Source organism: Equus caballus, unplaced genomic scaffold (genome assembly GCF_041296265.1).
Source record: "Equus caballus isolate H_3958 breed thoroughbred unplaced genomic scaffold, TB-T2T haplotype2-0000451, whole genome shotgun sequence".
NCBI lineage: Eukaryota > Metazoa > Chordata > Mammalia > Perissodactyla > Equidae > Equus > Equus caballus.
Genome location: NW_027221893.1, coordinates 2,112,088 through 2,127,673, shown reverse-complemented (window position 1 = coordinate 2,127,673; position 15,586 = coordinate 2,112,088). Strand labels below are relative to the sequence as shown.

The following is a 15,586-nucleotide window of genomic DNA, read 5'->3' as shown; positions in this document are numbered from 1 at the left end:
TGCCCTAGATCACCGTCAAGGAGGAAGAGGAGATCCCCCTACCTCCTTCCACTTCATCCCGGGGGTACAGCACCTCCACCTTCAAATGTATGGCTGCCTGGGTCTCTCAGACGTCTGTTGTGTTGTGGGAATGTTCTCTGTTGGTTTATGAATGTCCTTTGCATTGTGTCTTGGGGAGAGAGTCTAAGGGAAGAGCTCACTCCACCATGATGGCGGATGTCACTGGTTTTTTGTGGGTGTGTATGTGAGCTGCCATTAGCATGGCAGATGGGTGGTGTAGGTCCGTACCTGGGAACCGAACCTGGGCCACCGAAGCAAAGTGTGCCAAACTTTAAGCACTAGGCCACTGGGGCTGGCTGCCAGATATCTAGTTTAAAATAGCCAAGTGTCATGAAACTTTCTAGTTTAAAAAGTCACTCATTCTTTAAAATAATAACCTGATGTCTAAGAAGAAATATTGAGATACCACTACCTTATTGTCTTTGTACAGTATTTAAAACTCATTCCTGGATGGGCTGTTTCTGCATTCGTGGCTAAAAGCTACAACTTCACCATGGCCGCCCCACAGCTCCTTTCCTTCCACATGCACGTTTCAGCTCACAACTGATGCTGGATGAGGGTGTTAAAGACTCTGAATCCTCTACTAAATAGTTTCCATACTGAGGGAGATTTTAATTCCTTCGCTCTGATGAAAGAAAGTCTATGCTTGTGAGATTTCTTGAAATATTTTACCATGAATGGTTCCACCAGTCTACCTGTAAGCTTTAAAGGTTTAACTCATGGAAGTTCTTCCGGTTTTCTAGCAGGTAATGGTGAAATATTTCTGGTTCCTAGTGCTATTGAAATTCTCTGTGTACTCTTGAGTTTTTACATCTAGGTGAGTCTGCGGAATGGCTCATCAGAAAGTACCCACTTTCTATTCATGATTCTGAGCTAAGTAGATTGTGAATATGTCACTCTGCTGCATAAAATTCTCCAAGGGTTCCCAACTATGTATAGTGTCAGGTAGAAAAGCCTCTCAGAATAGCATGTGAGCTCTTTACAATCTGGCACAATCCTATCATTTCAGATTCATGTGTATTCACTTCCTGCCATAGATCTCAGACTCTCGCCACACTAAACTACTGATCTCTTTCTCCAAACCTGTCAGGAAATTTCAGACCTTTCTACTTCTACTGATATACTCTTCCTTCTGCCTGTAATGCCTTGCCTCTCAGTGGGAATTGATATTTGTCCTTCACAGTGGAACAGAAATAACACCTCCTTTTTCTAGTATTTCCGATGCCCAAAGCAAAATTCATGACACCATTTTCTTTGGCCCCGTTGCTGTGGCCTAAATGTTGTGTCTCCCCAAAATTCCTTTGTTAAATCCTAAGGCCCAATGGGATGGTATTAGGAGGTGGGGCCTTTGGGAGGTGATTAGGTCATGAGGGCAGAGCCCTGAGGAATGGGATTAGTGCCCATATAAAAGGGGCTTCTGGGCCGACCTGGTGGCACAGTGGTTAAGGGCACATGTTCCACTTCAGTGGCCTGGGGTGCACCCGTTTGGATCCCGCGTGCGGACATGGCACTGATGGCAAGCCATGCTGTGGTAGGCGTCACACATATAAAGTAGAGGAAGATGGGCATGGATGTTAGCTGAAGGCCAGCCTTCCTCAGCAAAAAGAGGAGGATTGGCAGCAGATGTTAGCTCATGGCTAATCTTCCTTAAAAAAAAGGAGGGGGCCTTCAGAAACCCCTGTAGCCTTTGTCTCACAGAAATTATCTTCTACTGAATTTTTCCTCCCTTTTATTACCTCTGTTCTCTGCCTCCAGAACCCCGATAAAAGAAAGGGCAGACATGTATGCTGCTTCACATTTCTCTCCTATGTGCCATCATTCTGCCTTTGGCTCTGGTCTGCAAGATTCCACTGACTTTATCACCAGATCACTGACATGTTGTTAACCATCCCCATTCTCTTAGTCAGTCTGTCCACTGAATTGTTTTAGTGTCAAACATATTTTTAATTCCCAGGCACTCATTTTCGTCCTCTGATTACTCCTTTTTTGCAGCAGCAGTCTGTTCTTACTTTTGCACGTGCCATCTTTCCTATCTCACTAGAGTCATTTCTTACTCTTTTAACGTTGTTTTGTTTCCTGAATGATCTTTATTTCCTAAAAACACAATTATTTTACTTGTTAATCTTAATGTGAGTCACGTATGTGATTTTTTTTTCTTCACATTTGTTGACCCTTGGCTGTTAGTTCTTGTTTGTGAATAAAGATCTAGGCTGTTAAGCGGTGGGAGTTCCATTTGGATTTGTGTAGCTCTCTCTGCCAAGAAACTGCTCCCTGGATGAGCCTGTACTGGTGGGTCTGGTGCCATAACTGGAAAATGACAGTTCAGAGTTGTGGGGGTCAGCCGGCTGTGGAGAGCAAGTCAAAAAAGGGAGGACTTGACTTGAGCAGTGAATTATTTTGATGTGTTCCTTCTTGAGAAAAGCTGTGTTGCCTCTCCTTTTTCATTAAGGTGCCTGCTGGATGTTCCAGAGTTTCCTCAGACTCTGCTTTGCTTCCCATTCATGGTTCTACACTCAAATGAGGAGGCATCTGCATGTAAGCAGGTCACTTTCTTCAGCGTGCACAGCTAGGATTTTTATGTGGGGGCCAAAAGCCTCTGCTGTCTGCTGTATATATTTGGGAGGAGGGCAGGGAAGAGAGATGTGGTCCAACTAGCCCAGCCTTCCCAGATGCAGTCTTTTAAATCAAAAATATTCATCATATGTATATATATATGTGTGTGTGTGTATATATATATATACACACACATATATATATACACATATATTGAGCAGTATGATAAGAGTGGCAAAATGGCTGAAAATTCTGTCTATCCTGTGTCCATGCCCCTCTGCAATGTGACTTTGGAGCCCCTCCTAGCAAGAGGTGGCATTTGTTTCTCCATCTTCTTGAATCTGGCTTGGCCCTGTGGCTTAGTTTGATCATTGGGATTCTAGAACAGTGACCTGAAGGAGAGACTTGAAAACCGCTTGCACACTGGACTTGCTGTCTCTTGCTGCCCTTATAAAGAAGATAGGTAAGGGGCCAGCTTGGCGGCATAGCTGTTAAGTTCGTGCACTCCACATCAGTGGCCTGGGTTTGCCAGTTTGGATCCTGGGGGTGGACCTATGCACTGCTTATCAAGCCATGCTATGGCAGGCATCCCATATATAAAGTAGAGGAAGATGGGCATGGATGTTAGCTCAGGGCCAGTCTTCCTCAGCAAAAAAAGGAGGATTGGTGGCTGATGTTAGCATAGGGCTAATCTTGCTCAAAAGAAACCCCAAATAAGTAAAAGACAGGAAAGTTAAAAATACATTTTTTCCCATATGAATTCTGAGCTATCAGAACTAACAGTCCTGGGAGCCAGCCCGGTGGCTCCGCAGTTCAGTGTGTACATTCTGCTTTGGTGGCCCGGGGTTCGCCGATTTGGATCCCGGTTGCGGACATGGCACTGCTTGGCAAGCCATGCTGTGGTAGTCGTCCCACATATAAAGTAGAGGAAGCTGGGCACGGATGTTAGCTCAGGGCCAGTCTTCCTCAGCAAAAAGAGGAGGATTGGCAGCAGTTAGGGCTAATCTTCCTCAAAAAAAAAAAATAACACTCCTATGAAGAAGCCCAAGAGGATGACAAGAGGCATGTGGCCCATTTGCTTCTGTTGCTCTGACCAACAGCCTGCCAGACTCATAGCATGTGACAAAGACTTCCCTAGATTATCCAACCAGCAGCCAATTTACAGCTGAGCATGGATGCCTGGGATACAGAGCCTGGGAGAGATGTACTGAGTTCACGCAGATAAGAAGAACTGCCTAGCTGATCCAAATCATGAACTAAATAAGCAGTTGTTGTTTGAGACCCCTAAGTTTTGGGGTAGTTTATCACCCAGCAAGAGCTCACTGATACAAACACCGCATTGTATTGATGTTCCAGCTACTGTAGATACTCTGATAAACAAAGTAGATCAGGCCTCTGTCCTCAGGTGACGAGAAACAAAGAAATAAATGAGTCAGACAACTTCAGAGATTCACACATGCTCTGAAGGAAAGCAAGCAGGGTGATGTGACTGGCTGGGGTTGGGATCTCATTTAGATACTGTGATCAGAGAAGAATGCTTTGAGCAGCTAAAGTTTGAGCCAAGACCTGAGTGACAAGGAAGAGCCAACCATGTGAAAGTCTGGAGGTAGATTGTTCCAGACAGGAAACAGCAAGTGCACAGGCAGTGAGCTGGGGAGATACTTCACGTGTTAAAAGGACATAAAGAAGGTCAATGAAGCTGGAGTTGGTGAGCAAAGGAGAGAGAGGGGAAAGATGTGAAGTCAGGAAACAGACCTTGGGGGAGGACTTGGCCTGTGATTCATTTACCAGTTACCTTCATGCTTGTACCCTGTCTCATCTCTGTCCTTGATGTTTGTGGACTAGGAGCTTGGAGCTCTCAAAGGACCCCTGTGGGAAGGGTCCCTCTTTTCTCCAGCATTTTGGTCTACATCTTTCTGTGATCTGTTTTCATCAGTCAGATCTATCTGCTTTCTGTCTTCTCGGATTTCTTCAAGATGTCCTCCAGCTGACTGCCATTCTAGTTTACTAGCATTACCACGGATTCGTTCTTTTTAAAATACAAGATGGTTTTTGGGGGCGTTTTTAAGGACCTTCGTATATATTAGTCCCCAAATCACCATCTTTAGTTGAAATTCTCATATCTCATGTTTAAATTTGGAGCTCTAAGCCCATAAATCTCCCATCCCCCTTTGTTATCCTATCTTTTTCTCTGTTTCTTCTCTTTTCAGCTTGTCTTTACAGTGGTTGGTGAGAGGCCAGCCCTCAGTGGGCTCTTTATTCACTATCCAAGAAATATGTCCTGAGAAGCTTTTATCTGCAAACAAAATGGAAGCCCTTCTCACCTACCAGTTGCCCCTTTGCAGCCACTTGCCTTGCTCGGTTCCTGCTGAGTTGAATACGCTCATCCAAACACCCCCTGCTGGGACACTGAGGGGACACAGGGTCAGTTCTTCCCAGTGCCTTCCACTTCACTAGACACTTCAGGTGTTTCATTTCCTAGGGAGGTTTTGATGTCTCAGAATTCATATACCAGAAAACTGTATTTGAACATCCTGGTCTTCCATCTATCTGTCTGTCTATGTTCTATCTTCATTGAGTTTTGGGTGCCACAAATCATTAGATGGCACATAGGATGTCATACCTGGGAGGGATGGTCCATGTTACCCTTTTGAGAACAGGAGATGCTACACCCTTGCAGACCAAGAGCTTGGCCTTCCTGGACGTTTGTAAAGTTTCCAGGCAAGGAATCTTCACTTATCTCCCTAAAACAGATAAACATACTTTTGTACAGAGATGAGTGCACGTGAAAGGTGAGACTAGCAATCTTCAGGGCCCAGAGCTTACTCATGATGTTTTCTTCCACAAATCTGTTGGGTCCTTTGCAGAAGCCCAAAGTACAAAACTCTTTGCCTGCCCTGCATTTGCCTTACAGGAATACCACTACACACTTCCCTCCAGCCCAGAATCAGAGGCCAGAGCACGTTGAATGAAGAGGAAAGGAGGTCCATATTCTCTTTTCTACCCCAGGGCCATTGCGAGTGCTGTTCCCTTCACCATTCTCCGTGCTTTTCCTCCAAGTCTCTTACTTATCCTGGCTCTTACTTATCCTTCTGGACTCAGCTTATATGCCGCTTGCTCGGAGAGGCCGTCTCTGCTTTTCTGATCTTCCCTTCCTTCCCCAAGTCTAGTGGATGCTGCTGGTGCCCTGCCCGGGTCCCCTTCACTGGTGGCACACTCTTTCCTCAGTTGCTGTGAGTATTCATTGCTCAAATGGAGCTGCCTTGCCTGGGAGGTTACTCCTGGCCGCAGGGGACGGTCAGTGGCCAATGATTGACTGGGGCACAAAAAGCCGGAAGCCTGGCCTCAAGGTGGACCAGAGCCTTCTGGGATACGAGGGAGAAGTTAGTCTCCAGCTGAGACAGCCCCTTTGCTTAGTTTTCTTCTCCTGTCTGCTGCTTCCCTCACACTGCACCCCCTCCAGAGAGCCCTCCTCCAATGAATCCTTTTCACCAGAGTCACTGTCTCAGGCCCTGCTTCTGGGAAGCCTGACCGAAGACACTGAGAAAGCTTTCTTTAAGAGGTTTGTCTGTGTATTTACACAGCGAGGACAAGTTTTCTCTCTGACCCCTGCGCCTCTAACAGTGATGGAGTGTCATGTGAATGGACTCGGATGTGAATAGTCCCCCTGGAACTGGCCACACAGCAGCCCCCCGTCTGAGGCTCCTGAAGAGCTTCTCTAGGAGGTGGAAGGGGAAGAAGAAAAAGAGACACTGCACACAAGCAGTTCACCGGGAGGCTGTGCTGTCATTTCTGAAGCAGAGCTCTTTGACCTGCTAAAAAGGGGTATCTTTTAGAGGCTTTAGTAAAAATCATTTAATCTAAAATTCAATATCAATGCCGCTCGTTAATTTTTAAGAACCCCATATCTGTTCTTTCCCTGAAGTGAAACAAATTTGGTTAAGGATGGGTGTTTCTGAGTTTATTTCCTACACAGTTGAAAGCTCAATGTCATGGTTAAGTCTCTTGTCCCAAAGGTAACCCCTTGGGAGCCACAGCAATAGCACAAACTAATGAAACAGGAGGAATTCATGTTTGAAGAGCCAGAGCCTCTGGAGACATTGACTCAATGGCCTGAGCCCCACAGGATGGTTTCGAATTGAGTTCCTATGCAAATGCTTTTAAACACCAGTCCTGTGTCACTTACACATTCAATACTTAAAATTTAGATTATCTGGAGGTGACTCTTGAGATTTAACAATTGTGACGTTTTCTTGAGGCATGAACTCAACTCACACATCCTACAAAGTTGGCAGATGGTGAGTGAACGAGGTGACCATTGAGCATCTACTTGGCATGTGTGCAGTAACTCACATGAAGGGATTTAAATCTTTCCAACTGTGAATGTTGCTAACAGAAGGGCAGAGGTGGGGGGAAGAAATGGCAGGTGTTTGAGGGTCTGCAAGACCAAAGCTCTCACAGCTGTCGCGTGATTACCATAGGCCCTCCATGTCAGCCACCACAATGGCTGCTTTAGAATCTGATTTTCCAGATGCACAGTTAAGGATACAGAGGCACTGATGTGCTGTCTTAGGAGGAAGATGGAGCTTGGGTGTCTGTTAAATTGGAATTTGAAGGTGATCAGGGTTGTGATCCCCTCTCTGATTTTCCCAGCTTCTCGCACCCGCAGTTGAAGAAGCCGTGTCCTGATAGTCTCAGGCAGACTAGTTCCGCCGATTCCTTATTCCCAGTGCAGGTTTGCTTTTCTCTCTGCATCTTTCTTTTCTGTTTATGACACCACCGTCTTAGTTGCTGAAGTTTCCAACCTTGACCGTAGGCCCCTGTACGTTTGTCCTTCTTATGTCTTCTCCTGTCATTAACCTCAGGGCCACCTCCACCCCTTATCTTCTGGCTATGATTCCTTGGGCTCCTCACGGGATGTGACCATCACTTCCATCCACTTGAATCCTTCATGGGCCTGGCCTCGCCTTGGACCTTTGGGTGACTCTGAGTCTCTCCTCCTCCAAGAGCATCATTATGGGGACCCATTGGGAAAATCCTCTACTTTGGCTCTGCTCCCAAGGTCTCCTCCTACAGCAGCGTGTGCTGCCTTTTCCCTATCACGGGAAGCGTGTGAGATTAACTGTTTTGACTCCTTTCTCTTGTTTGAAAGAAAGCAACACCAAGATGTGTGTTTCCTCCCAGAAAGACTAGAGATAGGCAATAAGGAAGGGGAAAATGTGTCTGCAAATCTGTAGCTTAAAGCTTCGTGTGTTTAAAAATCATTCTCGTTTGTCTTTTATATTCCTATAAAATGCATAGAGAGTTTTATCCATCAGTATTCCAGACAAGATCAAAGAAGCCTATGTTCTGATAGCACCATTAAAGAGGAGGGGCCCCTCTCTCCCTGCTGCCCCTGAACAAAGGCTCCCGTGAAAGCTAGGACAGTCGCTCTGACACCTGACCCATCACCAGATGAACCTCAGGAGCTCTGGGCCCAGGGGTGTCCTGACTGGAGCCAGAACACAGGAACAAGGGAGGTTATAAGACCTGAATAGTACTTGGCATTGGATTTGATAGACACTGCAGGGACTGAAAAACTCTTTAGCCAGTTTTCTTCTTTTACTCTCTCATAGTTTGTATTTCATTTCCATCAAATGGCATGAAAGCATGTCATTGGCCAGCGAGAGGATGAAACCCTGATGTGGACTGGACCTACCCTAAACCTAGTGTGAATTCTGAAATCCCCACGACTGATCACAGTGACTTCTCCTTCCACCTCTTCAGCTCTGTCTTCCCCTGGAGCCTGCTGTCTGTCAGCTCAGGATCTCCGTGCTCACACCTCTCTGGCCTTGCTTGTTTCAGCCCAAGGTTAGCCACTTTGCTGGTTCTCGTGAGCATCCCTGATGCCCTTACCTCTGTGCACTTCCATGACCCCTGCCTTCCCATCCTCAGCCATGCCACTCATGACCCCCTTCAATATCTAGAATGTGAGGCCGCACCGAATAAAATCACAAGAGTTATTTGCTCTTTATCTAGTTGGCCCTTTGATGGTTCTGATGTCCTCAATCCTTCACTGGTTGACCACAACATATTCTTAAAGTACTCCAAACCTGTTCCACTCTGATCAAGGTCCGTATGCCATCCCCACTGCCAAACTCGGCAAAATCATGTTTTGTGGGGACCAAGTCCATCAGTGTGAGTTTTCTCAAAATCTCTCTCATCTACATCAAATTCATTTTTGTATTTGCCCCTCTCTTGTTTTTCTTCTTTCCTCCAATAAAGAAATTTCCCTTGGTATTATCTAATCAAGTTGAAAATGTACATGGTCCCTGACTCAGTATTTTTTTCTGTCTCTTCATCTCCTTGCTTATTTTCCTGTTGACTTATTCTATGTATTTTTTTTTAGAAGGTCTGTTTAGTTCTTAGGAGGATGAAGCTGTAGAGAGAGCCATGCTCATTATGTGTGTCCCTTTCCTCCAGAATCTCAGCCTCCTCCAAAATAGACACAGAGGTCGGACACTGTCATCCTGGAGCTCAGAGCTCAGTGGGGAAGATGGAGTATGAATAAAGTGTTACAACGCAACGTAAGTACTATAACGGATGTCCACTCCAGGTACGGGTGCGGCACAGAGCAGCGGATGAACTCAGTGGGGGTGGAGGCAGGAAAGCGTTACAGTCAAGAAACAGCTGAGCTGGATCTTAAAGAATTATTAGTTCAGTAGACAAGGTGGGGAGGTAGCCATTAAATATCTGTTAGATTAGTAAACGAAGGGTATATCCCACAGAGAAAACAACGGGTGCCAAAAGAGTGACGAAGTGACACAGCTCTGTCTCTTGAGGAAAAGTGCAGGCTCAGTCTAGCTAAAGCAGGTGGGAGGAAGAGAGAGCAGGCAAATGGGCCTGAGAGCTCAAAAACTAAAATAAAGAATATACCTAAGAAAATTAGATGAAGGAAATAATACTGATAAAAGCAGAAAATATTGGTTCAAGAAATCATGAAAACAGTAGCATTAACACTTAATTCCAAGAGTTGTTTCTTGAAAAGAAAGAAAGAGCAAGAAAGGAGAGACAGCAAGAGACCAGAAAGGCAAGAAGAAGGGATGGAGGGAGGATAGAAAGAGGTCTTGTAAGTTTAATCAGGGGAAAAGGAAAACACATACAAAGTAAATGTATTGAAAGTGTATTTATAGAGGGCTCGATACTTCCCAGGTCCTGGGCAAGGTGTTGGGGACAATCAGCTGTATAGACAGACACGTTGTCTGCCTTTGAGGAGCTGAATTTTAACGAAGAAAGTGCTTCTTTAAACACGTAACTACACAGACAAAATATAACCCACTAATTGAGAGATGTGAAGGCAAAGTAAAGAATACAGCGAGAGGCTGGAGCAAGGTCAGAAATTAACTTGGGGCTGGGTGCTGGGTCGTGAAAGGCTATCTGAAGATGTGGCATTTCAGCCAGCATCTGGGAGAGGAGGATGAGTTAACCAGACAAAGAGTGAGTGCAGAAGCAATCCAGGGAGAAAACCAGCCCGTGTGAAGGTCTTGAGGTAAGAAAGTCCAAGTCACTGGAAGAAGGTGAGTGGGGCTGCAGTGCACAGAGGAAGCAGAGAGTTGCCAAGACTTACAGGGAGGGTGCCAACAGTGTCAGTTTGGCCAGGACTAGGGGGAGGGTCCTGGCGTGTAAGACTTTCAGATTTAACACTGGGACAGTCCCGAGCAAACCTGGATGAACTGGTCACCCTATTTACAGGCCTCATTCATGATTTTGGACCTTAGCAGCAGAGCAGTGTGGCAGCCATAATCGAGGCAGCCATAGTGAGGATGGAGAGAAATGGACGGATTCAAGAAATATTTAGATGTAAACTGACAGAACTTGAGGACAAAATGATAGCCAGGGAAGGGGTTAGGGCAGGGGGAATAATCTAGAATGAACTGCAGATTTTTCTGGCTTTGGAAACCAGAGAGATGTGCATTAAAAAGGAATTAATACAGAAAGAGACGACGCTAAAGTTGGTCTTTGACGTTAACTATCAAGTGAGAGCTCGAGGTTTGATCACATTTGAGCACACAGGAATAAATTTTGGTACCCTCCATCTCTCCCACCCCTCGGATTGAAATAGAAAGTGGACCTGGTAGAAACCCAAATGTGCTCCAGACAGAATTTGGAATTCAGTTTGAACCTGTAAAGAAGTGGAGTGTTCCTCACCCTGATAAGGGGACAAGACAACATAATAAGTAAAAGGAAAACCGGAAGGCTTTGTTACAGACCGCATTCAGCCTGCATTCAGATGGCATGTCAAGAACTGTATTACTCTTGTCCCCTCGTCCAACTCTTAGACTCCCATAATTAACCCAGAGGAAGTTGTAAGTGAAATAATTATGAAGTCCTTTCAAAACTAGACACTTGACACATGTGTTATAGAAACCTTATAAAAAGGAAACTGGATTCTTGTAAATTTTAAGATTATATGAATTCAGACACAAAGACACTCCTATGAATTTTCACAAAAATACTCAAATCACAGAGTTTGTTCTGCCTGCCATTGAGATGTGGGGGATTTTGCTGTGTGCACTAAATTCTCTTCTTCTTCTTTTATTTATTTACTTATTTCCTTCTTCTCCCCAAAGCCCCCCAGTACGTAGTTGTATGTTTTAGTTGTGAGTCCTTGTTGTGGCATGCGGGACGCCACCTCAGCATGGCTTGATGAGCAGGGCTATGTTCGCACCCAGGATCTGAACCGGTGAAGCCCTGGGCTGCCAAGCAGAGCACGTGAACTTAACCACTCGGCCACAGGGCAACCCCTAAATTCTCTTCTTTAACTGCCCATGTCACGAGAGCACAAGACTAGAATGAAGACAAGCACGGGAGACCAAGGATGAGAGTTTATTGAACATGAAGGTCTCATCCACATTAGAAAGCACAATCCCGGTGAGACCTCAGTCATGTATCTAGACGGGTGAGAACTTGCTTCCAGTGTCCCTGAATCCCAAATGGAAGGATGCTTTTCCTGTATGTGGGAGCCGAACGCCAGGGCTGGGAAGGGCTGCCAAACTCATTCAGCCCAGTCTTACATCCGCAGTCTGTTTTTCAACACTCCTTCACTCGTTTATTAATTTAACAAATATTATTGGCACCTGCTGTATACACGGCACTCTTCTAGGGACTTGGGATCTGGTGGTGAACAAAACAGACACCAGTTCCTCCTGTCGTTGACGTTATGTTCTAAAGAAAGGATTCAAGTAGTAAACAATAAGAATAAGCAGTAAACGTAGTGAGTAAGTAAGTTACATAGATAGTACCATAGGTTGGAAGGTGAAAACAGTGCAACAGAGAAATAGGAGGGCAGGGAAAGAGATCAGAGCGATGGTGAGGGGGCAGGGTGCAGCTTCAATAAGGTGGTTGAGTAGCTCCTTGTGAAGATGATGTTTGAAAGCAGTTTTGAAAGAGGTGAGGCAGTTAGCCACGGGGATCTCTGGGAGGAAAGCCTGGTTGGTGGTTTTATTTCCCTCCAAGACAGTCCCGAGTGCTCTAAAGTGGGCTGTTTAGCAAAGTGCTCCACTGGGTTCAGAAGCTGGGCTTTGCTCAGGTCCCACTCATGAGTCGTGTGTCCTAATCAGTTTGTTCTAGAGTACTCTAAATAGCCCACCACCCTCAACAAGTCCCCTGCCCCCAGAGCCCCTGCTTCGGCTCTCCCTGTTGTAGGATAATGGATGTCGTGGAATTGTCTGTTTAGGTGTCCAGCTTCTGCAGGAGGAAGTACAGAAGCTCCGAGATTAGGCCACACAGGGTCGAAACCTGCTTCTGCCGCTGACTGGCTGTCTGTCCTTCATCAGGTCATTTAACCTCTGTGAGTCTCAGTTTCCTTATCTGTAAAGACAAGATGATCATGTCTGTTCAATGGGAGTGTCATTAGTATTCCCAGAGAAATTGTGTGTATAGCTCTTGGCATGGTGCTTGGCACACAGTAAGCACGTAACTAAAACTAAGACTCTGGTGGTGCCCACTCCAGTGCCATCTCCTTGAGGGCAAGGCCCCTCTTGTCTTCCATTCTAGTTGACCAGTGCCTGGCATAGAGCCTGGCCCGTGTAAGGATGGTCGTGAGCAATGGAGTGCAGTTTGTCCAGGAACACCCAGGAGAACACACCCGAAGCCTCACTGGAGGACTCAGCCTCCTCGTCTGGTTGGTACATAGCCACCCATCCATCCGTTCACCAGGATGACAAGTTTATACACACACACCAGAATCAGGTTTTTCCTTTTCTTTTCTTTCTTTCTTTTTTTTTTGTGAGGACGACTAGCTCTGAGCTAACGTCTGTTGCCAGTCTTCCTCTTTTTTGCTTGAGGAAAACTGTCGCTGGGCTAACATCTGTGGCAGTCTTCCTCCATTTTTTGTATGTGGGACACTGCCACAGTATGGCTTGGTGAGCAATGTGGAGGTCCATTCCTGGGATCTGAACCTGTGAACCCCAGGCTGCTGAAGGAGAGTGCACAAACTTAACCACTTCGCCACTAGGCTGGCCCCCAGAGTCAGATTTTACTCCTCTTTTTTCCCTGAATTGACTGTCTTGGGAAGAGAAGAGTAGCCAGGTGAGGGGACGTGTGTGGGGAAGGTTTCTTCCCTACAAGAAAGACTCTAATAAATGAGACTGTTTCTTATCCAAGTTATAGTATTTCTTGGCACTTTTTTCTTTCAAAATGTGTTTTTTGTCTAAAATTGAAGCGTAATAGTAATAACAAAATTGTCTCGAGTGTCAGGCTCCAAGTTAAAGGTAGGCTGTGATTCTGTATATAGAAGAGCTTCATAAAGAGAATCAGAACTCTGATCCCAAATGCCCCGCAGTGTGGGTAAAAAGGTACCAAATTAAAAAGACTGTTGCCAAGTTTCCTTTCTTACTGCGTTTTGAGATTCAGAACTATAACGGCATGGCGCTCAGATTCTGTCAGTATGCATTGGACTCTGGTGGCTAATGTGCAAAGTCCATAATTACCCGGCCCTTCTGGATGTCCCAGCAGGAACCAAGTGGTGAGGACCTGCAGGCATCTCTGAGCCTCCTGAGGTTGAGGGCCGGTGGGTGGAAACCCCATTCTGGGCCAAGGGAAGTGGCAAGATAGTCATTCTTGCTGTGAGCTGGTTTGAATACAGATGTGAAGTGAAGAGGTGACAGTGCTGTGACGCTGTCTGCTGTCCAGGCTTGTGGCCCCAGTCGAGCCTGTAGCCTGTCGTTGTGAATACATCTGATGGGCGGCTGTGGCAGTGACTCCTCCTTCCACAGCAGTCTCCTGGCCTGTCGAGGGTGTGTCCACAGCTGAACAGAAATCCCACCAGTTTTCCACTTTGCCTTGGAACAAAGGTTGACCCAGAGCCTCTGAGCTAATTCTGGCCACTGCTTGTTCTGTCAGTAAAGTTTGAGTGGAGCACACCCGCGTCTGGCCGTTTATGGCCTGTCTGTGAGGGCTTTTGAGCTAGGATGGCGGAATTGAGTGGTTGTAGCAGGGGCCTGCAAAGACTAAAATGTTTATCATCTGACCCTTTACAGAAATGTTGCCAATGCCATTCTACGTGAATGAAGGTGTCTGGAGTGCTTGCACCCAGAGAAGGTTGTGAGATCGTTGTCATCACCCAGACGTGGTAGCAGACACCTGCACTCACACTCAGATGAATCTGGGGCTGGCCTGGGACCTCGACGCAGACATCTGGTTGCAGCCGAAAGACATCGTCCCTCACCTTAAATTAAGGACGTTAACGTGAAATTGACTGGTCTTGTAATTTTGTTTGTACTTGATTTTTAAGTTTGTTTTGGTTTTAGAGTTGTGTAAGAGCTAAAAGAATAAGGAAGTTTTACCAGGATGTCTGTTTGTAAATATTTAATTTATGTTTGAATAAAAGTAATTCAAGTGACACTAGAGCTCCTGGAGCAGTTTCGGAGGGGGATTTGTACATGACTCAGGTTGGAGAAACATGGCTGAAGCTTCTCCCTCTGCCCTTCACGCTGGCTTCCCTGCCTTCTCTTCTCTATCTGCTCTAAGCTATATCCTTTAACCCGAGGCTGGCAGACATCTTCTGTGCAGGGTAGGTAGTAAATACTTTTAATGATTTCTGCTGTTTAGCACAAAAGTGGCCATAAACAAGGTGTAAACAAATGAGCATGGCCGTGTTCCACTAAAACTTTATGGATGACGCTGAAATTTAAATTGCATTTAATTTTCCTGTGCCATAATACGTTCTTTTGATTGGTTTTCAACCGTGTGAAAATGCAAAAATCATCCTTAGCTCATGAGCCGGAAAATAAAACGACAAAGGACTGGACTTGGCACATAGTTTGCTGACCCCCGTCCTTTGATATCAATGAATGTGTCTTTCCAAACAGTAGATTTTCTTGTGTTCTTGCTTAAAAATCTGCACTTGGACCCATGTTTCTTATTGGGTTAAGTCCGTTCACCAGGCATAGCACTTCCTCCTTTAGGATATTTTTCCAATCCCATTTTCTTCTCTAGCCCTTGATGAAATCTGTGCTCCGAACACATTGAACTCATTATTGTTCCTCTGTTTTCCTGCCTTCTTTTTTTTCATGTCATCTTGCCTTTTGCATGCAGTCTTAGCCCAGTACACCCTTCCCCTCATTCTCACCTGGCAGCGCCCTAAATGTTCCTCCTGAGCCGTCTCTCCTGCACAGTGTCCCATCTGCACAAGCAGCGCAGGCTGCTCCCTCCTGCACTCCCACCTGGTACTCAGTGTCCTATTAGAGAGAGCACTTATGAGGGTGAATTCTAATTGTTTATCTGAGGGGTTTCTTGCCCTGATCACAGGAGCCTTTTGAGACAGAGATTCTGGCAATTTATCAACATCTAGCAAGGTATCCTAACACCAAGTAGATGGTCACGAAACATTGGCTTAGCGAACGGTCCAGCAGTTATTAGTAATAGAAATAACAGCTACTATTTATGAGTCCTTTTTATCCTTCAGACACTGTACTGAGCACTTTGCATGTAT

General features: G+C 45.6%; 1 pseudogene; it reads left to right on the top strand.

Moving 5' to 3' along the window:
• The window catches only part of LOC138922106 (heparan sulfate glucosamine 3-O-sulfotransferase 4-like), a 145,764-nt pseudogene extending 131,268 nt beyond the window's left edge, over positions 1-14,496 (top strand).
• The last annotated feature ends 1,090 nt before the right edge of the window (positions 14,497-15,586 follow it).